This window comes from Loxodonta africana, chromosome 2 (assembly GCF_030014295.1).
Source record: "Loxodonta africana isolate mLoxAfr1 chromosome 2, mLoxAfr1.hap2, whole genome shotgun sequence".
NCBI lineage: Eukaryota > Metazoa > Chordata > Mammalia > Proboscidea > Elephantidae > Loxodonta > Loxodonta africana.
The window spans coordinates 100,300,433-100,323,940 of NC_087343.1; the positions used below are offsets into that span (position 1 = coordinate 100,300,433).

At 37.5% G+C, this 23,508-nt stretch overlaps 1 long non-coding RNA gene across 1 annotated transcript in view; it reads right to left on the reverse strand.

Annotated features, from left to right (window-relative positions):
• Positions 1-3,299: 3,299 nt before the first annotated feature.
• The window catches only part of LOC135230451 (uncharacterized), a 75,244-nt gene continuing 55,035 nt past the window's right edge, over positions 3,300-23,508 (reverse strand). The window contains exons 2-3 of the long non-coding RNA XR_010321113.1: positions 6,457-6,483; positions 3,300-4,101 (exon numbers count right to left, since the gene is read on the reverse strand). This is a non-coding gene — a long non-coding RNA (uncharacterized LOC135230451). The remainder of the gene's footprint in view (positions 4,102-6,456; positions 6,484-23,508) is intronic.

Genomic DNA, 23,508 nt, shown 5'->3' on the forward strand with positions numbered 1-23,508 from the left:
TGGCCAACCAACTGGAAGAGATCCATATTTGTGCCCATTTCAAAGAAAGGTGATCCAATAGAATGTGGAAATTATCGAACAATATAATTAATATTATACCCAAGTAAAATTTTGCTGACAATAATTCCAAAACAGTTGCATCAGTACACAGATAAGGAACTGCCAGAAACTCAAGCTGGACTCACAATAAGACATGGACCAAGGGATATCATTGCTGATGTCTGATGGATCTTGGCTGAAAGCAGAGAATACCAGAAAAATGTTTACCTGTGTTTTATTGACTATGCAAAGGCATTTAACTGTGTGGATCAAACAAATTCTGGACAACACTGCAAAGAGTGGGAATTCCAGAACACTTAATTGTACTCATGTGGAACTTGTACATAGACCAAGCGGGAGTCATTCCAACAAAAGAAGGGGATACCGCATAGTTTAAAATCAGGAAAGATGTGAATCAGGTTTCTTTCCTTTCACCATACTTATTCAATCTAGACGGTGAGCAAATAATCTGAAAAGTTGGACTATATGAAGAACGTAGGATCAGGATTGGAGGAAGACTCATTAACAACCTGCAATATGCAGACGACACAACCTTGCTTGCTGAAAGCAAAGAGAACTTGAAGCCCTTTCTGGTGAAGATCAAAGACTAGAGCCTTCAGTGTAGGTTACACCTCAACATAAAGAAAACAAAAATCCTCACAACTAGACCAATAAGCAACATCATGATAAAAGGAGAAAAGATTGAAGTTGTCAAGGATTTCATTTTACTTGGATCCACAATCAATGGCCAGGGAAGCAGCAGCCAAGAAATCAAACAATGTATTGCATTAGGCAAATGTGCTGCAAAAATGTCACTTTGAGGACTAAGGTGCACCTGACCCAAGCCATGATATTTTCAATCACCTCATATATATGTGATACCTGAATAATGAATAAGGAAGAGCGAAGAATTGATGCATCTGTATTATGGTGTTGGCGAAGAAAACTGAATATACCATGGAGTGCCAGAAGAAAAAAGAAATCTGTCTTGGAAGAAGTACAGCCAGAAATGCTTCTTAGTAGCGAAAATGGTGGAACTTTGTCTCACGTACTTTGGACATGTTATAAGGAGGGACCAGTCCCTGGTGAAGGACGTCATGCTTGGTAAAGTGAAAAGGAGAAAGATCCTCAACAAGATGGACTGACACAGTGGCTGCAACAATGGGCTCAAACAGAGCAATGACTGTGAGGATGGCGAAGGACCTGGCAGTGTTTCATTCTGTTGTATACAGCGTTGCTACGAGTCAGAAGCGAATTGACAGAACCTAATAACAACAATTATTAAAAAAAAAAAAAAAAAAAATTTTTTTTTTTTAATAACAATAGGAGATCATCAAACCTCATGAGCAACAGAAGACTAGGCCTAGGAGAATTCAATTTGTAATGAATAAAATAATAAACCATATACACATTTAATATCATTGTGGTTAATTAGGCAACATGGTAACCACGTGCTATAAATGTCTTATGAATGACTGTCAATACTAATATTTTGACATAGCCAAATTTTACATAAATTTTTGTCTCATTCTATAAACTCTATACTGAACATTCCTATAAACTGTATACTATCTACTCAACATCTATGTTTAGATGTCATAGGCATTTCAAATGTAACACGTCCAAAATTAAAATCATGACCTTACTGCTGGTAGGAGTGTAAAACTGTACAGCCACTTTGGAAATCAATTTGGCACTTCCTTAAAAAGCTAGAAATAGAACTACCATACGATCCAGCAATCCCACTCCTTGGACTATATCCTAGAGAAATAAGGGCCTTTATACGAACAGGTATATGCACACCCATGTTCACTGCAGCACTATTTACAATAGCAAAAAGATGGAAGCAACCAAGATGCCCACTAATGGATGAATGGATAAATAAAGTATGGTATATTCACACAATGGAATATTACGTGTCAATAAAGAACAGTGAGGAATCGGTGAAACATTTCATAACATGGAGGAATCTGGAAGACATTATGCTGAATGAAATTAGTCAGCTGCAAAAGGACAAATATTGTATAAGACCACTATTACAAGAACTCGAGAAATAGTTTGAACAGAGAAGAAAATATTCTTTGATGGTTACGAGAGAGGGGAGGGAGGGAGGATTGGAGAAGGACATTCATTAATTAGATAGTAGATAAGAACTACTTTAGGTGAAGGGAAAGACAGCACACAATACAGGGGAAGTCAGCACAACTGGACTAAACCAAAAGCAAAGAAGTTTCCTGAATAAACTGAATGCATCGAAGGCCAGCGTAGCAGGGGCAGAAGTTTGGGGACCATGGTTTTAGGGGACATCTAAGTCAATTGGCATAATAAAATTTAGTAAGAAAACATTCTGCATCCCACTTTCAAGAGTGGTGTCCGGGGTCTTAAATGCTAGCAAGCAGCCATCTAAGATGCATCAATTGGTCTCAACCCACCTGGATCAAAGGAGAATGAAGAACACCAAGGACACAAGGTAATTATGTGCCCAAGAGACACAAAGGGCCACATGAACCATAGACTACATCAGCCTGAGACCAGAAGAACTAGATGGTACCCAGCTACAACCGATGACTGCCCTAACAGTGAACACAACAGAAAACCCCTGAGGGAGTAGGAGGCCAGTGGGATGCAGACCCCAGATTCTCATAAAAAGACCAGACTTAATGGTCTGACTGAGACTAGAAGGACCCCGATGGTCATGGCCCCCAGACATTCTGATGGCCAGGACAGGAACCATTCCCAAAGCCAACTCTTCCAGGGACTGGACTGGACAATGGGTTAGAGAGGGATGCTGGTGAAGAGTGAGCTTCTTGGATCAGGTGGACACTTGAGACTATGTTGGCATCTCCTCCCTGGAAGGGAGATGAGAGGGTAGAGGGGTTAGAAGCTGGTAAAATGGATACAAAAAGAGAGAGTGGAGGGAGGGAGCAGGCTGTATCATTAAGGGGAGAGTAATTGGGAGTATGTAGCAAGGTGTATGTAAGTTTTTGTGTGAGAGACTGACTTGATTTGTAAACTTTCACTTAAAGCACAATAAAAATTTTTTTTTAAAAAATCATGACTTTGCTGTTGGGAGGCAATTCTCCGTGGTGCTTCTATGTGTCTATAACTATCTTTTCAAGAACGTTTGCTTAGCAAACAATCTTGGAAGCTAGAGACAGTGCATCTGTCAGTGTTAGATGGCACATTTGTTTCCTTACTAGGATAATAAAGATAAATGTGTCTTCAAGGGCAAAGGTTGGGCAGGTTTGCTAATAGCTCTTTATAAGACTAACCCATTGCTGTCAAGTCGATTCCGACTCATAGCAACCCTACAGGACAGAGAAGAACTACCCCATAGAGTTTCCAAGGAGCACCTGGCAGATTAAAAATGCCGACCCTTTGGTTAGCAGCTGTAGCACTTAACCACTATGCCACCAGGGTTTCCTTTATAAGACTGGGAGGACACCAATTCACTGTATCCACAGCATCTACCTGGGCCTCACTCTGCATCACTTCCATGGGACACAAGGATCTGATACAAACATGAAGATCGTGCTGTGTACTTTGTCGTGAGTTACAAACTACTTAAATCCATCTGGGCTCATTGTTTCCTTATCGGCTGAATCTACGGAAGTATCAAGAACTGACATACAAGCTGACTGCTGCTTGGGAACTTTTTGACACTTGCTCTCCCTTTTACATTCTCAATCTTTGTATAAGCACCACTATCTATTCTATTGCCCAAATCAGAAACCTATCAACCTTGACTACTGCCATTCATTCACCAGTCCCCCATATCTAGGCAATCACTGAGTTCTATTTATTTTACTCCAAATTTCTCTCAAATCATCTACTTCTTTCCATTCCCACTGCCTTTAGTTTAGGTCATTATTCTCTCTCACCTACTTACCTAATTTGTGTCACTGGCTCCAGTGTTGCCCAACTTCATGCCATTCTTCTCATTGCAGCTGATTATGTCATTTCTTTGCCCTCGGGATGAAGTCCAAACTTCTTAGGATTACAAAATATTTCAAAGTCAGGACTTACAAAGGATGTTTCTTGAAATTCTTTTAATTATCTCACCTAGGGGGGAAAAAAGGAAAGGAGAAAACACAAAAGGCTTTGGAGCAAAGAACAGAGTTGGGTGGGCTGGCCTGGAAGGAGCACTCTAAGGGCTGGGCCTCAGTGGGGTTGCCATAGGGTCTCCCTGGCTCATTCGTATGAAGATTTGAGCCCAGCTGATCTCAGTGACATTTTTTGTAATAAATAGTAACCAAAAAAGGACTCAACATAGCCAAGAAGGCCTATTATTATTTTGTTCAATGCCAGCCACATCTATTCTGATGAGGATCATGCCCAGGCTGTAAGCGAATCTCACTTTTCTGATTAGACATGGAATGCGTGATCTGTGCCACATCTACTTCTTCCTTTCACTTCATGGCACCCAATAAAGAAGGCTCTTTTCTTTTTAAATGCCTCCTTAATTCAGCTGAGTCATGTAGATGGGCTGCAGAAAAGTCAGATGAGCTAGACTGCCTACCTTCCATCCTCACCTCTTAACATCTGCCTAGGACAGGCTTTCCTGGCTTTTTTGTCAGTTTAACTCCTCTTCTTCATAACTTAGCTTAGACTGTATCTCCTCCAGGGAGCCTTCTCTGAATCTCAAGGTAGGATTAATGTTTTTCCTATGTGCTCCCTTAGTATTTCATTCCTGTTCTAACATTTTAATACACAGTACTAAAACTATGTGTGTGTGTATATATATACATATATATATACATATATATATATATATATATATATATCCCCCATTAGTAATCTCATTGAGGACAGGGTGTCTGACTCATTATTATATCCTCAAGAATCATGGCTGGCACACAGTAGATGCTCAATGAATACCTATTTAGTATAAATAAATAAATAATCAGATCAGTCTTCAGAATCAGAAATAGAAATGTAATCCAAAAGAAACTACGAGGAGAATGATTTCGGTTGTGGTGCTTTTCTCATCCCCGCATACTCACACACACATACACACCACTGACATGTCCTATCAGTGGTGCTTTTCTCCTAACTTCAACACCCTCTTTTGAACAGGCTACCAGAAATTACATGGGGAAAGAGAAAATATACTTTTTTCAAAGACTTGTTGATTAAAACAGAGTTGAATGTGATCTCTATATAAATCAAGTGTGTTTCCAGGCCCAGAGAACTAAGGTGATGAAGGCAGAACGACAGCTGAACTGAACAACTTCTTCTTCAACTTTCTGGGGTCCAAAGATCCTCATCTCTGTCCACTATCACCTCCAAAGGGCTGAGGTATTTATGACCTGTTCTGAATTTGGGGAAGAGAAGCTTAAAATGCTGCTAAGTTGTTGTTTTTTTTTTTTTTTTTCCCCAAGCCCTTACCAAGAGCAGCTAACTTAGTCTCTCAGCAAAGTCAAAGAAAAGAGATCTTTAAAGAAACTGATGTACCATGGCAAGTTTCAGGACTGTCTGTAATCCTAGAACTAGGGATAGCTAAGGAAAACTCTGGTGCCCTTGACTAGTTGGTTATCCTTATTTAAATTGTCAGTTTTATTTGAACACTATTTGAACCATAACATATGAAATTATTTCTAGTAAAATCACTATAGTTCAACTTTACATTTTACAAACTATTTCTTTTAGAGTATAGAAAGCAAAGTTCCTAAATTTACAGAACATTTTCCTTCAGAATAAGAGTAAGTATATTGTCACCTATGGAGATAAATCTGGGTTCCAGTAAAGGCTCTGCAACTTTCTGTGTGACCTTGGAGTAAGAATTTAAAATCCCTCGAGCCTCGGCTTCCTTGCTGCTGTAAGGATAAATTAATTTAACAATGCAATCAATGTGCCTATTACATTGCCCAATATACTGTAGGTAATCAACAAATGATAGCTATAATTTTTTTTTTTGCAAGATTCTCTATAACATGAGTTAGCGAACTATGGGCTGCAAGCCAAATCTGCCCACGGCCTGTTTTTGTACATAAAATTTTACTGGAACACAGCCGTGTATATTCATTTATGTATTGTCTATGACTACTTTTGCACTACAATGACAGAGGTGAGTAGTTGCAACAAAGACCATGTTGTTGTTGTTATTTTTAGTTGCCATCGAGTCAATGCCCACGTGCAGATTTTCAAGGCTGTGACCTTTCATAAGCAGATCAGCAGACCTACCTTCCAGAGGGCTCAAACCTCCAACCATCGGGCTAGCAGTCAAGCGCTTCACCATCTGCATCATCCAGGGACTCTTACCAGAGATCATATGGTCCATAAAACCTAAAATATTTACTACCTGGCCCACTATATAAAAAATTTCCTAGCTCCTGATTATAGCACAGATTTTGTTAAAATTTCAAAAATAATATTATCCCATTTTAGCCCATTAATAAATGCAGTAAGGCTGCTTACCTTTTTGTTCATGGGGTCCTAAATCACCTGAGAAGAGAGATTAAAATTGTTTTGAAATTGTGAAAAAAAATTGAGGGAGACAATTTATAATCTTTAGGATACGCAAAACTCTGGCATTAAATGCAGTATCTTCAGTCACACAAACACAATGGCTGGTCTATGGACTTTTCTCATCATCTAACCTCAACAGTGACTGGACTGTGACTGAAAAAGACTGATAGAGATGGTATGAAAAATAATGTGCAAAACCCAAGTCTTTGTAACAACCTCATAGCTTAAGTACAGTATTTGCATGTCCCCGAGGGGTACAAATGGCTGGCTTGCCATTTAAAACCTGTGGAGTATAGTTCAACACTAACACACAAGGAGTCACCACGAATAGGAATCAACTTGACAGCAACCGGTAAAATTCTGGATTTAATGAAAAAAACAGGAAGGAAGGCAGGTAAGAATCAAACATTTCTATCAAGTAGAAAGTTTAGGACTCTTACATACATAACTAATAATTTTATAAAGACTTTTGTACTGCTGCCTCAGAAAAGAGTATAAAATTTAGGATTTTTAAAAAGTATACACAAAATGTCTGAGGGAACAATTGTACACACTAAAAAACTAGGACTCAGTGCTGGAATTAGTGCCTTCTGAAGCTATAAATATGTAAACAAGGCATTTTATAACCAATGGTAAAATTTATCCAGGACTTCTTGAAAACAGTGGGTTATATGCTAGATTACAGCATCCTTTTCTTAAAGGCATCATAAAGCAGACCATCCCAAAATCTCTCATTAGATTTGAGTAGAGTCTATACTTGCCAGAATATTATTTTTCTCTCAACTTATACTTCTTATAATCAGAAAGGCCTAGATATAGCTACAACACAGATCATCTTAATTTACCCTTTCTTTACTCCAAAAAGGCATTAGAAAAACTTGTTTTGAACCTGCATTTTATACCAATTCATCCATTGCTTATATTTTCCTAATGTTCATATTCTAAAGTGTTTACTAAAGTTAATACTTATTCACCTTTGAATACTTTAGAGACAAGAGCAAGGCACTATGATTATACAAACCCAGAACCCAGTGCCATCGTTATAGAAACCAATAAACAATAGCTTATTACAACTCTTACCACTTTATTTTAAAAATTCTATGGTAAACCTTACTACTTTATAAAAGGCTAGAGCAACTGTTTTACAGAATTACAGTGTTTTCTGCTCTACTGCTTGGAATCTAGCAGAGTAAACACAAGATAAGAAATTCTATTTTCAGAGGCCTGCTGATATCGCTGATTATCGTTTTGCATAAACAAGGAAATACCTATTAGAGCTGTGTACTAAGACCAAATATCAGATAATTGAGGTGGGAGGTACCTAGTGAAAGCAATAACTTTATAAGGCCCTTGGCCTTACTTCTTTTCATCACCAAAAAGAAATAAAAGAATAAATACCATGTCTGTATTTCTGCGATATTATTGTTGCAACTTGGAGTTTCAGTAGAGAGCTCTAGGCTATCAGGAAGGGCTATGGGTAAACTTCAGAACTTGCTTTGCAGCATTTCAAGACCTGTTAAGTACTTTCTAAACACAAATGTTCATTTTCTAACTCTTTTCTGGAATTTTAAGTTAGGAATGGATAACCTCTTCGTGAAGATCACGCATATACTAAACTTTTAATGTTTGAATTTAGCAAAACCCAAAACTCGCTTGACCAAAATTCTTAAGTCATTTCTCAAATTTTATACACAGGAATATTTCAAATGCAATTTATTTCCTGTGTTTCTGATTCATTTACACTTTGCTCATCAAAAGTTTATTTTGCAAGAGTTTGTTTTTTGTCCAGCCTTATGAGATTTGGTTTTATAACACTCTGAAACACTTTTTTTTTTTTTTTTTTTTGAAGAGAGAAAGTTACTCTTAAAACTTGTACCCCCAAATTACTAATTTGGTTTAAATGGAGTCTAATACCAGCGAACTATTTTTCTACTCTCAACTATCTTTTCTTTAACATGTGATATGACTATATAGGCCCAGATATAGCTACAATTTAGTTTAACGATATGTATCATCATCACCTAGGCAGCATTTTCTAAATTTTGTTCACTGTGTTCTATGGAACACTAGCGACTTAACAGGTGTCTTGGCAAAAAGTGGGTAGGGATGGTAATCAAATAAAATCTGGGAAAAGCTGAGTTAAACAACTTTCTGCACTGCTATATTTCTTAGAGCCTTTATGTACATAATGAATATTCCAGAAAGGGACAAAGACTGGCCTAACAGTAGGCATACAGACCAATGGAATAGAATTGAGAGTTGAGAAATAAATCTATACATCTATGGTCAATCGATTTTCCTTCTTTCTTTTAATAATTTTATGTGCTTTAGGTGAAAATTTATAGTGCAGGTTAGTTTCTCATTCAAAAATTTATACACAATTTTTTTGCGATATTGTTTGCAATCCCCACAATGTGATAGCACTTACCCCCTTTCCACCCTGGGTTCCCGGTGTCCATTTGTCCAGTTTTACTGTCCCGTCCTACCTTTGCTCTTGCTTTTGGGCAGGAGTTACCCATTTGATCTTGTATATTTGATTGAACTAAGAAGCATCTTCCTCACATGTGTTACTGCTTGTTTTATAGGCCTGTCTAAGCTTTGGCTGAAAGGTGGACTTTGAGAGTAGCTTTGGTTCTGAGTTAGCAGGGTGTCCAGGGGCCACAGTCTCAAGGGTTCCTCCAGTCTCTGTCAGACCAGTAAGTCTGGCCTTTTTTTATGAATTTGAATTTTGTTCTACATTTTTTCCCGCTCTGTCCAGGACTGCCAATTGATTTTCGATAAGGATGCTAAGTCCATCCAACAGGGAAAGAATAGTCTCAACAAATGGCGCTGGGACAACTGGACCTTCACATACCAAAGAATGAAGGTGGACCTATACCTCATACCATATATGAAAATTAACTCAAAATGGATCAAAGAACTAAATGTAACAACTGAAATTCTTAAACTTTTCAAACTATAGGAGTAACACTTCGGAACTTGGATTCTTGGACAAGCCATTCTTAGATATGATAGCAAACACCCAACCAAAAAAGACAAAATAGATAAATTGGTAACCATCAAGATTTTAAGCTTTTGTGCATCATAGAACCTTATCAACAAAGTGAAGAGATGGCCTACAGGCTGGAGGAAATATTTGGAAACCATTTATGTGATAAGGGTTTAGCATGCAAAATATATGAAGAACTCCCACAACTCAACAGCAAAAGGACAACGCAGTTTAAAACTGGGCAAAGAATTTGAATATTTTTCCAAATAAAATATATAAATGGCCAAGAAGCACATGAAAAGATGCTCAACATCATTAGTCATTAGAGAAATGGAAATCAAAACCACAGTGAGATACTACTCATCCCCACTAGGATGGCTATTACCAGAAAAATGAAAAATAACAAGTGTTGGCAAGGGTGTGAAGGAACTGGAACCTTCATCCATGGCTGGTGAAATTGTAAAAAGGTACAGCTGCTATGGGAAACAGTATGGCAGTTCCTCAGAAAGTTAAACATAGAACTACCTTATAATCCAGCATAAGTTAACACAGCAATTCCAATCCAAGGTGTATACTTAAGGAATTGAAAGCAGGGACTCAAACTGATACTTGTACACCAATGTGTACTGCAGCATTACTCACAACAGCCAAACAACCCAAGTGTCCATCAACAGATGAATGAATAAATAAAATGTGGTATATACAAACAACAGAATATTATTCAGCCATAAAGAGAAAAAAGTTCTGATATATGCTATGACGTGGATGAACCCTGAAAGCATGATGCTGACTGAAATAAGTCAGACACAAAAGGACAAATATTATATGATCCTACTTATATAAAATATCTAGAATAGGCAAATGGATAGCTACCAAATATGATCACGGCTATCAGGAGCAGGTAGGAGGGGGAAATGAGAATGTATTGCTTAAGGGTACTGAGTTTCTGTTAAAGGTGATAAAGAAATTTGGAAGTGGATAGTGGTGATGGTTGCACAACATGGACAACGTAATCAACGTCACTGAATTACATAAAAAAAACATACATGGCTGAAATGGCAATAAAAAAGTAAAAAAAAAAAAAAAAACAAACTAGTGAGCAGGACTGTTACCGTTATTTTCAGTATTTCAATATATCCAAAATAGGGTCACTAAGTTAACCAAAATTTCAGAATCGTAGCAACTAAGTGTGGTATGTACTGTGAGTAGCCAGTTTACGGTATATAACTAATCCTTTAACCACTGAAATTAAAAATATTATTGAATAATGTGTTATTTTTGGATTTCTTGTTTTATTACTCTGCTTTATCTACTCTGTTGGCTTACTAGCTGTATAACTGTTTTAGTTTTCTAGTGATTCTTGTGGAATTCACAATGTACATCTTTAAATTATCATAGTCTACCTTCAAATAACACTATATCACTTCCAATGTGGCAATTTGCATTGCCAATCTGCATTTCAACTGGATTGTTTAAACCATTTATATATAATTATTGATAAGGCTGACATTAAATAAATCGTGCTATTTTTTAAAAATGTATCCCATATATTTTTCTCCTTTTTGTATATTATGCTTCTATTTGCTGAAAAAAAGATTACAATGTAATCACTAGCATAGAAATTCCAAGGTTTACTAGATAAAACCTTGTAGATGGGATTAGGGAACGAGTCAGCAGCAACCTGTGATTAGGAACTAACTACAGAAACAAAATGAAGGATAAACATTTCTACAGATGCCACTACTGTGGAAAGATGAAGATGACTAGTAGGCCTTACCCACCCCAAACCCAAGAATTAACAGAGCCCAAGAAAAAGGTGATGGATTCCTAACTGACAGTATAATTTCAGCCACCTGAGCATATAAACAGAGGTTCAAAATACAAACTGAGCTACAAAAAAAAATTAAGTATACTCCTTGAACATCTAACTTCGTAGACTGAAAAGTACCTCTACAGTCTGCTCTATAACTCTCAAAGCAAGAAGCTATCTGGTGGGGGGGAGGCAGTTTTTTTTTAATTTCCTTTAGATGAATTATGCCAACTAAATACTGGATATTGTAGGATGTCCTACAGCTAGACTACCAGAGCATAAGACTTTGGTTCACTGCTAATGAATGGACTACAGAGCTAGGGTCTTCAGGTGACCACTGTAACAATTTTGCTAGATATATTGAGTTATCAAACACATTTAAGTTTCTCAAATTCATCTATAAGTAATACATTCCCTTATAATAAGTCTAGATGATTGGCAACACTGGACAAAGTGAATAAAACTCATTCATTCTGCAATTATTTAAATAAATATAATAACAATACTGCCAGAATCCACTGGCTTACACTGGATAAAGTACTGGTCTGAGGCGCAGGCAAAGGGGTGGCCACAACATAGGGGTGTGGGTGTATGTGTGTGTAAAAATTTATATTTTCTAATTTTTCTAAAATGACCATATATCCCTTTAATTACCTGAAAATAATGAGAAAGTGTATGTTTTGAGAGAAGACAAGTCTTTTAACTACTCCTTTCCTATATTCCTAGAAATTTAACAGTACTGTCTGATTAAACATGATTAATATCCAGATCTATACTGTTGCAAGCACTCAAATAATTCAGGCAAAGGGCTTACTTTAGTGTGAATTTTCAGATAATTAACGAAGTACTTATTGCACTTGTGGCACAATGAAACCTTGGAAAAGTTATACCTCTGGGCTTCATTTTTCTGTATAAAATGGGAACAAATACCTATATAATCTAAAATTTACAAATGCAGCTAGTACAGTGCCTGATATATAATGAGCCCATAATAAGTACTGGCCACCATTATCTTCATCTCTACTGGCTTCTGAAATAACCAATTGAAGATATCTTTCTAGAGAAAGAAATAATCACCTATTCCATCATGATATTGTGGCACTCCTTCGAAGGTAAAACAGACTTTCGATAATGTCATCCAGTGCTAGCTGTCCCTGAACAACCTCCCACTCCTACTGCAGTATTTATTTTTATGCAACTCCATAGCACTTCGTTAATTTTCCTGATACTTTGCAGCTTCGCCCTCATCTGAGAAAATACTTGTAGAGTGAAGCAAATCACATTGCCTCCTTGCTCTCAACATCTAAGTGAATAAAATCCAAGGACTTGGCCATGGCCTGTCAGGCCCCACATGACCTAGCCCCTGCCTAACTCTTAACCTCATTTCCTACCACTCTCCTCCTCCATCTGCTATGTTTCTTGCTGATCCTCAAACACATGAAGCATAAACCTATCTATGTCCTTGACTCAGCCTGCTGCCAGGTACATATTGCCTTAATAGTCATGTGGCTTTTCCCCTCATTTCATTCAGGCTTCTACTTAAATATCACCTCCACAGAGAAAACTGTCTTAACTACCCTTTCTAAAATCGCATACTTTGCTACTCTCTATCCTCTTTGCTGTTGTTGTTAGGTGCCATCGAGTTGGTTTCAACTCATAGTGACCCTAGGTACAAGAGAAACACTGCCCAGTCCTGCGCCATCCTCACGATTGTTCTGCTTGAGCCCACTGTTGCAGTCACTGTGTCAATCCATCTCGTTGAAGGTCTTCCTCTTTTTCGCTGACCCTCTACCAAGCATGATGTCCTTCTCTAGGGACTCAACCCTCTTGACAAAACGTCTAAAGTACATGAGACGAACTCACATCACCCTAGCTTCTAAGGAGCATTCTGGCTGTAATTCTAGGACAGACTGGTTCGTTCTTTTGGCAATCCATGGTATAGTCAATATTCTTCCTCCAATACCATAATTCAAAGACATCAATTTTTCTTCGGTCTTCTGTATTCATTGTCCAGCATTCACATGCATATGAGGCAACTGAAAGCACCACGGTTTGAGTCAGGCACACCTTTAGTCTTCAAGGTGATATCTTTGCTTTTTAACACTTTAAAGATGTCTTTTGCAGCAGATTTCGCCAATGAAATGCATCATTTGATTTTTTGACTGCAGCTTCCATGGGTATTGATTGTGTATCCAAGTAAAATGAAATCCTTGACAGCTTCAATCTTTTCTCCATTTATCATGATGTTGCTTATTGGCCCAGTTGGGAGGATTTTTGTTTTCTTTATGCTGAGGTATAATTCATCTGTAAGTGCTTCAAGTCCTCTTCACTTTCAGCAAGCAAGGTTGTGTCAACTGCATAACGCAGGTTGTTAATCAGTCTTCCTCCAACCTGATGCCTCGTTCTTCTTCATACAGTCCAGCTTCTTGGATTCTTTGCTCAGCATACAGACTGAGTAAGTATGGTGAAAAGATATAACCCTAACACACACCTTTTCTGACTTTAAACCACACAGTATCCCCTTGTTCTGTCCAAACACTGCCTCTTGGTCTATGTACAGGTTTCTCATGAGCACAATTAAGCATTCTGGAATTCCCATTCTTCACAATATTATCCATAATTTGTTAACCCTTTACTCTGCTTTATTTTTCTTCATATAAAATCAAATATATTCTCCATGGCAAATCAGACACGTACTAATTAATCTGTTGTAAGCTCCATAAGGACAGGAACTTCATCTCATTCACCATTATATCTCCAGAGCCTAGAACACTGTCTGATGTGAAACTGAATTCAATAAATATTTATTGAACTAACTAACTTAGAGGGTTTTATTATTCAAGGGAAGCTTTCAGCAAATGCTAATGCCAGAGGAGTGAGGAGTAAAAATACCAAAGACAGTTAATAGTGGCTGGGTGAACCTAGAGTGTGTGGGGATGAAAAAGGTAAAAGGCTGGAAGAATGAGGTTAGCACCAGTATTAAGAGTAGAATTTTTACTAGCTGGAATATAATAGGAGAGATGGAAGCCAAAGGAAGAATGCTAGCCCTCAGATGGTAAAAGCCTGAGCAGAGAATGGAGAAAAACTTTTTTTTTTTCTGACTCACTTTTCCTCTTCATCTTCCTTCCTCTCATGTTTCCTTCCCCAATATCTACTCTTTTCTTTTTTTCTTTTTGCTGTCTCTTTTCCTCCTCCTCTTTTGTTTTCTCTGTCTTAAATTGTTCCTCACTTGTATATTGCCCTCAAAGGATTTTTTTTCCTGTGAATCAGTAGCCTCAATAGGATAAGAGTTCTCTACTGAGAAACTGTTAAAAGTATATTTGATATTTATTTATATGTCAAGGAGAACACCAGTAGCAAGTACTCATTGTGAAAGCAGAAAACTGAAAGGGAAAAAAAAAAGAATCAGGAAGCCATTCCCTTTCACCTCCTACAACCAAAACTCTGAATGCTTTGGGACTTCACCTGCTTTAGTTTCTTCTCTTCCTTGTCTACAATGTGTCTCTAAAACACAGTCAACATCTTTGACTTCTATCCTTAATATTCCATTTAAAAATTTCACAAAATATTCACTAAAGTTTATTTGCTAAAATCCTAGGCTTGACATAGCTCTTTTTCTTTTTTTAATTAAGTTGATTCTGGTGCTTATTCAAGTTAAAAATAAATAAAAACTGCCAAGCAGCCCCGTAAGAATTGTAAATGATTGTGTGTGTGTCTGTATGTGTGTATGTGTGTATGTGTATATGTATATCCCCAGCCATCATCAAATAATACTGGAGTTGGTGTTCATCTGGGCTCTTTGAAGAATAATCTCTAATATATTAGCAGCAGCCAATATAATAATGGCTATTAATTTCAGTCAAATTCAAAACCAAACCAAACCTATTCCTGTCGAGTCAAATCTGACTCACAGCAACCCTACAGGACAGAGCAGAACTGCTGTACAGAGTTTCCGAGGTGGAGCAGCTAATAGATTCGAAATGCCAACCTTTTGGTTAGCAGCTGTAGCTCTTAACTACTACACCACCAGGGCTCCAAATACCTCCCAAAATACTGCACCCCGGGAGGTCAAAACATTCATTGTGAAATTCTACCATAAAAGGTTAAAGGTAGAACACAGTCCCTGTAATTTAAAATGAGTTCTGAGAAAGTAAACTGGGGATCAAAATTGTAGGAGAAATTCATCATGAAGTTCACAATTTTGCCCGTTAGTACAGGTGAAGAAAAATTAAAGCAAGAAGAAATTGGTTTATTTTCTAAAGTATCATCAGGCATATTTAAAAATGACAAAATGTTAAGATTTATAAACTATATGATGACCTACCTGGAGCTAATAAATATACTATAGAAACAAAAACCCAGTGCCGTCGAGTTGATTCCAACTCATAGCAACCCTACAGGACAGAGGAGAACTGCCCCATAGAGTTTCCAAGGAGTGCCTGGCGGATTCGAACTGCCAACCCTTTGGTTAGCAGCCATAGCACTTAACCACTACGCCACCAGGGTTTCCAAATATACTATATAACAGACAAAATATCCAGTTTCAAATGGTTTATTCAGTTATTTTGGTAACCAAGCTTAAATTAATTCTAGTTACAATAAATTCAAGACTTAAGAGAAACAGAAGTTAATTCTACAAATTAAAAACCAAAAGCCCAAAGGAAATTATCAAATCGAGTCCCTCATTTGGATCATATAGCTCACATAACTCACAGGCTTTTCCCATTCCTCCACCCAGTTTTTACAATAGCTTAGATAGGGTGATAGCATGCCCCTCTCTTTAAGGGTAAATCTCTTAGAAATATAATGGGGTAAATAATGAGTCGTTTTACATTATTATTTTTATCTCCTTCCAAAGTCCATAGGAGCCCTGATGGTGCAGTGGTTAAGTGTTTGGCTGCTAACCAAAAGGTCAGCAGTTCGAATCCACCACCAGCTGCTCCTTGGAAACCCTATGGGGCAGTTATATTCTATCCTAAAAGGTCACTATGAGTGGGAATCAACTCAAAGGCAGGGGGTTAGTCCAAAGTCTACACCTAAACTGAATGTGTAGCAGATGGCTGACACACCCAAGCCCAGTCCAGGAAAGACTTACAAGGTCAAACTACATCATCCCCATTTCACTTTTCCAAGGCATTCTGTCCTCTTTTTTAGTACCCCTTCCCAAGGGCCCTCAAGCTTCTACTTAGCTTCCCAGGGACCATCCCACTCCTAAATTCCTCTCTCTTGAGGCTTGTCCTCACCAGGCAAGTACTCCATTCAGTTGACTTCCCTCTAAGTCCCATCTATCAGACACCAAAATCTTACCTGTTTTATGTACTACTATTTCAGTTTCCTCACTTCAAACAGTTATTCTGATAAACAAACCCAATATTCTGGAAGAAACATTGTGAAAATGTAACTAATATCAGTGAATATGTGTAGAAACTGTTAAATGGAAACCTAATGTTCTGCGTAAACTTTCACCCTTAAACATGATAAAATATTATTTTTAAAGTCTAATCTGTCTTAAAACATACTACGTCTCCCTAAAGCATTCTCATTCTAAAATAGCTCTTAGCCATAAAAGATAAGTGTTTACAGGACAAAAATCTTGAACAATGGTAATAGTAGCAAAATATTCTGCTTTACTTTTTTACTAACTTGGTGTTAATGAAATGTGACATTGCTATCAGTATAGTGCAATAAAAATGAAATGGTGCCCAATGTACAAAGAAAATACGAAAATCCCAAATGACAACAGCAAAAACAAAATTTATGTTTTCTCTTTTCCCTTCTTATGTTCTCTGCATTACCTTCAGAGCATATGACTTTGTTATCTACATACTATAATAAAATAAAATTGGTTGCTAGTGTGCCTAGATAGAGGCTTGAAAAATAACTAAATAAAATTATATTTCTCAGTACTCCATAAAAGATATATCATATCACACAGGACTCAGTTCTCATTTCCTTAAGTTAAAAGCTATACTAAATGCAGCTAAACAAGAGAAAAATATCTAACTAGCTCCCAGAAGTAGCAAACATAGATATTATTACCTCTTTGTTGAAATTTTCAATTATCTACACACTTTTAAAATATTCTTTATTAAAATCCTAAGCTCATATTGTGTTTATCTTTTCTATAAGTGGATGTATTCCTAGTAACATATTTGTGTCTGATGTTAGTCATATAAATTAAGCATAGAGTCATTTTAGAGGATTAATAAAAAAGCAGACATGGAATATTTCCCTCTTAGATATTATCATGTTAACATATTTTTCCTATTTCTGATTTTACTACAAAACAAAATGAGTTGATTTTTACCCTTAAGTTTCTCTATAATATACATTACGAATAATGCCAATACTTTAATTGCACATTAGAAGAATCTCATTTTCCTCTAAAAACTGCAATAGAAATTAGCCCTTAAAAGGCCTCATGGTGGATACAAAAATCAAACTATGACTGTGTCAAACTGGCATACCAGTTACCACTTACACCAAATATGACTTTAAACATTACTTTAAAAACTGTCCTTTTCAAAATCTCATTCGAGATCACACAGGTCATTAGAATGTTATTCAGTTAGTTAGTCTCTGTAAATTACAGCCATACTGAATCAATTAGACAAGAATCAATTAGCAAAAAAATGGACAATAATCAACTGATTTAACAAATAGCCAAACTGCACATTCAAAAAGCAATTCAACTTTTGTCAGAAAGTTACACTTGAGGATGGTGGGAGCATAAACTGGTATAACTTTTCTGCAAAGCAACTTGGTAATATACATAAAGTACTAATGTTCATTCTCTGTTCCCAGTAATTCCACTCCTAAAAATTATCCTAAGGAAACAAACAGAAATATACACAAAGTTTTATGTATAAAGATGTTCACTTTAACATTCTTTATTGGAGCAGAAGGAAAAGGAAACAACTCAAACATCAAAAAAAAACCTTAGGTAAATTGGAAATCATGGTGGTGTAGTGGTTAAGAGCTATAGCTGCTAACCAGAAGGTTGGCAGTTCAAACCTATCACATGCTCTCTGGAAAACACATGGAGTTCTACTCTGTCCTATAGGGTTGCTATGAGTTGGAATCAACTCGACGGCAACAGGTTTGGTTTTTTTGTTTTTATTTTTACTTTTTTGTATACAGCCATTTAAGGAGCCCTGGTGGTGCAGGGCTCCTTAAATGGCTGTATGCCAAAAAAAAAAAAAAAAACCCATAGCCAACAACCCAATTCTGACTCATAGTGACCCTAGGTGGCTCAACGGAAACCCTGGTGGCATAGTGGTTAAAAGCTATGGCTGCTAACCAAAAGGTTGGCAGTTTGAATCTGCCAGGTACTTCCTGGAAACCCTATGAGGTAGTTCTACTCTGTCCTATAGGGTCGCTATGAGTTGGAATATACTCAGTGGCAAAGGGTTTCAGTTTCGGTTTTGGTTTGGTGGTGCCAACGGTTAAGCTCTCGGCTTCTAACTGAAATTCATTTCAAATCTATCAAGTAGCTCCATGGGAGAAAGACCTGGCAATCTGCTCCCATAAAGACTACAGCCTAGAAAACCCTATGAGGCAATTCTACTCTGTCACATGGGGCCTCAACAGCAAACAACATACAGCCATTTAAATCACAATTTAGAATAAAATGTAATAATCTAATACAATCTCAGAACATACATATAGTACAGCAAAACGATGACTACCTGAAAAAAAAAACAAACCAAATCCTGTGCCGTCGAGTCGATTCCGATTCATAGCGACCCTACAGGACAGAGTAGAACTGCCCCATAGAGTTTCCAAGGAGCACCTGGCGGATTCAAACTGCTGACCTTTTGGTTAGCAGCCATAGCACTTAACCACTACACCACCAGGGTTTCCATGACTACCTTAGGTTGGTATAATTACAGGTGACATTTATATACCTTTTTCGTATTTTTGTTCATATTTTTAGGAGCTAATACGGCTGTTCAAAATTCTCTAAGTTTTCTACACTTAACTTTTATAAACAGAAATAGAGTTTTTTGTTTGAAGCCATTTTATTGAACGATGGTCATAAAATAATTGCATTCACAGTGAAGAAAGAACTGGTGGTCCTAAGTAGATGACTGTTATCAGTTGGCTCCAGATGAAGCACCAACGACAGTTGTATAAAAAAAACCCTCTTAATATCTACCAGCCATTCTCTTAGTAGAACATTCATGTTAGCAACTTTCATTTTCATCTAAGGGTGAATTTATTTACACGTGGCTGCATTTCTCCATGGGGACAGTTAATACAACAAAACTATTTGAAGAAATCATTTAAAAAAAAAAAAAACCAAACCCTCTGCCATCAAGTCGATTTCCGATTTCCGACTCATATAGAAGGACTGCTACAGGATTCCGATTCATATCCGACTCCTATAGGACAGAGCAGAACTGCCCCATAGGCTTTCTGAGGAGAAACAGGTGGATTCGAACTGCTAACCTTTCAGTTAGCAGTCAAGGTCTTAACCACTGTACCACCAGGGCTCCGAAGAAATCATAAAGAAAAACTCATTTCCGTCGAGTCGATTCCAACTCATAGTGACCCTATGAAGACAGAGTGGAACTGCCCCACAGGGTGTCCAAGGAGAGCCTGGTGGGTTTGAACTGCCCACCTTTTGGTTAGCAGCTGCACCTCTTAACCAGTACACCACCAGGGTTTCCAACAGAAATCAGTATTTATCAAGCATGTAATAACCATGATGTTAAGCCCTTTTATTCATTTCATTTAATCCTTACATCAGTATGAGATGAGTATTATTATCTTCATTTTTCAGAGGACAGAACTGAAGTTCAGAGAGGTTAGGTAACTTATCTAAGTTCACAAAGCTAATAAATAGTGAAGTGGAATTTGAATCCAGTTTTTCCATATATAACGAAAACCAAACCCACTGCCATCGAGTCAATTCCGACTCATAGCGACCCTATAGGACAGAGTAGAACTGCCCCATAGAGTGTTCAAGGAGCGCCTGGCAGGTTTGAACTGCCAACCCTTTGGTTAGCAGCTATAGCACTTAACCGCTACACCACCAGGGTTTCCTTCCCATACATACCAAAAAAACCAAACCCAGTGTCGTCGAGTCGATTCCAACCCATAGCGACCCTATAGAACAGAATAGAACTGCCCCACAGAGTTTCCAAGGAGCTCCTGGCAGATTCAAACAGCCAACCCTTTGGTTAGCAGCCATAGCACTTAACCACTACGCCAGCAGGGCTTCCCATATAAAAAAAAAAAAAAATTCCCATATATAGACCTCTAATAATATCAGTGACAGCATTTTTTTAATAATATCAGTGAAGGAATTTAAACTGATAATTATCTTGATGGGACTGTTCAGCTTGCAAAGGATAATGTACTTTAAAGTATTTCAACTGTAAGGCACTAAAAACAATTTTTTCAAAAGATAATGGTTAATTTACTCATTATTAATGATCTTCAGCAAAATTTTGCTTGCATGTGATATTAACGATATTGTTCAATAATTTCCACATTTGGTTCGATCACCTTTCTTGGGAATAGGTGTAAATATGGATCTCTTCCAGCCAGTTGGCCAAGAAACTGTCTTGCAACTTTCTTGGCACAGAGAGCGAGCACTTCCAGTGCTGCATCCATTTGCTGAAACATCTCAGCTGGTATTCCATCAATTCCCAAAGCCTTGTTTTTTGCCAGGCCTTCAGTGCAGCTTGGACTTCTCCCTTCGGTACCATCAGTTCCTGATCATATGTTACCTCCTGAAATGGCTGAACATTGGCCAATTCTTTTTGCTACAGTGACTCTCTGTGTTCCTTTCATCTTCTTTTGATGCTTCTTGCATCGTTTAATATTTCCTCATAGAATCCTTCACTACTGCAACTCGAGGCTTCAATTTTTTCTTCAGTTCTTTCTGCTTGAGAAATGCTGAGCGTGTTCTTCTCTTTTGGCTTTCTATCTCCAGTTCTTTGAACATGTCATCATAATACTTTACTTTGTGTTCACAAGCCACCCTTTGAAATCTTCCGTTCAGCTCTTTGACTTCATCATTTTTTCCTTTTGCCTTAGCTACTCGATGTTCAAGAGCAAGTTTCAGAGTTTCTTCTGACATTCATTTAAGTCTTTTCTTCCTCTCCTGTCTTTTTAGTGACCTCTTGCTTTCTTCACATAGGATGTCGTTCCACAACTCCTCTGGTCTTCAGTCATCAGTATTCAATGTGTCAAATCCATTCTTGAGGTGGTCTCTAAAATTTAAGTGAGATGTACTCGAGGTTGTACTTCGGCTTTTGTAGACTTGTTCTGATTTTCTTTGGTTTCCAGTTGAACTTATATATTAGTAATTGATGGCCTGATCCACAGTCGGCCCCTGGCCTTGTTCTGACTGATGATATGGAGCTTTTCCATCATCTCTTTCCACACATGTAGTCAACTTGATTCCTGTGTATTCCATCTGGCAAGTTCCATGTGTATAGTCGCCGTTCATGTTGGTGAAAGAAGGTATTTCCAAAGAAGTTGCTGGTCTTGCAAAATTCAATCATGCGATCTCCAGCATCATTTCCATCACCAAGGCCGTATTTTCCAACTACTGATCCTTCTTGTTTCCAACTTTTACATTTCAATCATCAGTAATTATCAGTGCATCTTGATTGCATGTTCAATCAATTTCAGACTGCAGAAGTTCGTAAAAAGTCTTCAATTTCTTCATCTTTGGCCTTAGTGGCTGGTGTGTAAATTTTATTAACTGGTCTTCCTTGTAGGCATATGGATATTATCCTATCACTGACAGCGTTGTATTTCAGGACAGATCTTGAAATGTTCTTTTTGACAATGAATGCAACACCATTCCTCTTCAAGCTGTTGTTCCCAGCATAGTAGACTGTATGATTTTCTGATTCAAAATGACCAATACCACTCCATTTCAGCTCCCTAATACCTAGGATATCAATCTTTATGCCTTCCATTTCATTTTTAACAATTTCCAATTTTCCTAGATTCACACTTCATACATTCCGCATTCTGATTATTAATGGATATTTGCAGCTCTTTCTTCTCATTTTGAGTCATGCCACATCAGCAAATGAAGGTCCTGAAAGCTTGACTCTACCTCATTAAGGTCAACTCTACTTTGAAGTGGCAGCTCTTCCCCAGTCATATTTTGAGTACCTGAGGGGCTCACCTTTCGGCACTATATCAGACAACGTTCCGCTGCTACTCATAAGGTTTTCACTGGCTAATTCTTTTCAGAAGTAGACTGCCCGGTCCTTCTTCCAAGTCTGTCTTAGTCTGGAAGCTCAGCTGAAACCTGTCCACCATGGGTGACCCTGCTGGCATTTGAATACTGGTGCCATAGCTTCCAGCATCACAGCAACACACAAGCCCCCACAGTGCAACAAACTGACAGATGCATGGGAGTATTCATTATTATATTCCCAGAACTAAGCATAGTCCCTGGAACATTACAAGTACTCAATAAATATCAAACTAAGGTTACATGTATCAGTAGGCTGTGACAAAACTACTTTTTAAGAAGTTAAGATTTCCCATCCTGCAAGTTTTTGTGTGTGTATGCATAAGTGGATTTTTCCGGGAAGAGGACTAATATCTTTTATCACAATATCAAAGAACTATATGACACCAAAAAAAGTTAAAAGCCACAAATCTGAACATAGGCTGTGTCTTTCACAGAGTTGAGAGCTAAGGCATTTTTAGAAATGGTTCAGAAAAGAAAAAGGAAAGTATTTTTTTGTTATTGGGTTTTTTGTTTTTTGGTTTTAATTTGTTGTCCTTATTGTTTTGCCTATGTTTACCAAAATCAGCAGATTAGTACAGTTCTTCATTTCACCTGACTAGTAACTGTAGCCACTCATACAGTTATACTACAATAAGAAAGGAACACTACTGCTATCACTAAGTTAAATATACCTATACCAGATGAACAAGTGTGAAGATACACAAAAAAATCTTATCAGATGATTCTTTTTGAAATCCAGGGTTTAGTTTATTAAATATTCTTTTTATTAGTCTCTGTAATCCTCACTTGCCATAGCTCAGTAAAATAGTGACTAAACCTCACTTGATAAAGTAAGCCAGATTTTACATTAATTCTCCCTTTTGAGTATCACTTAATTCTCTTCTTTTAATTTTGAATATACCTACACTGTAAGTGAATGCCATACAACCCTCCCCCACCAAGCTCACTGTATGTGTAAACTGCAGAGTAATT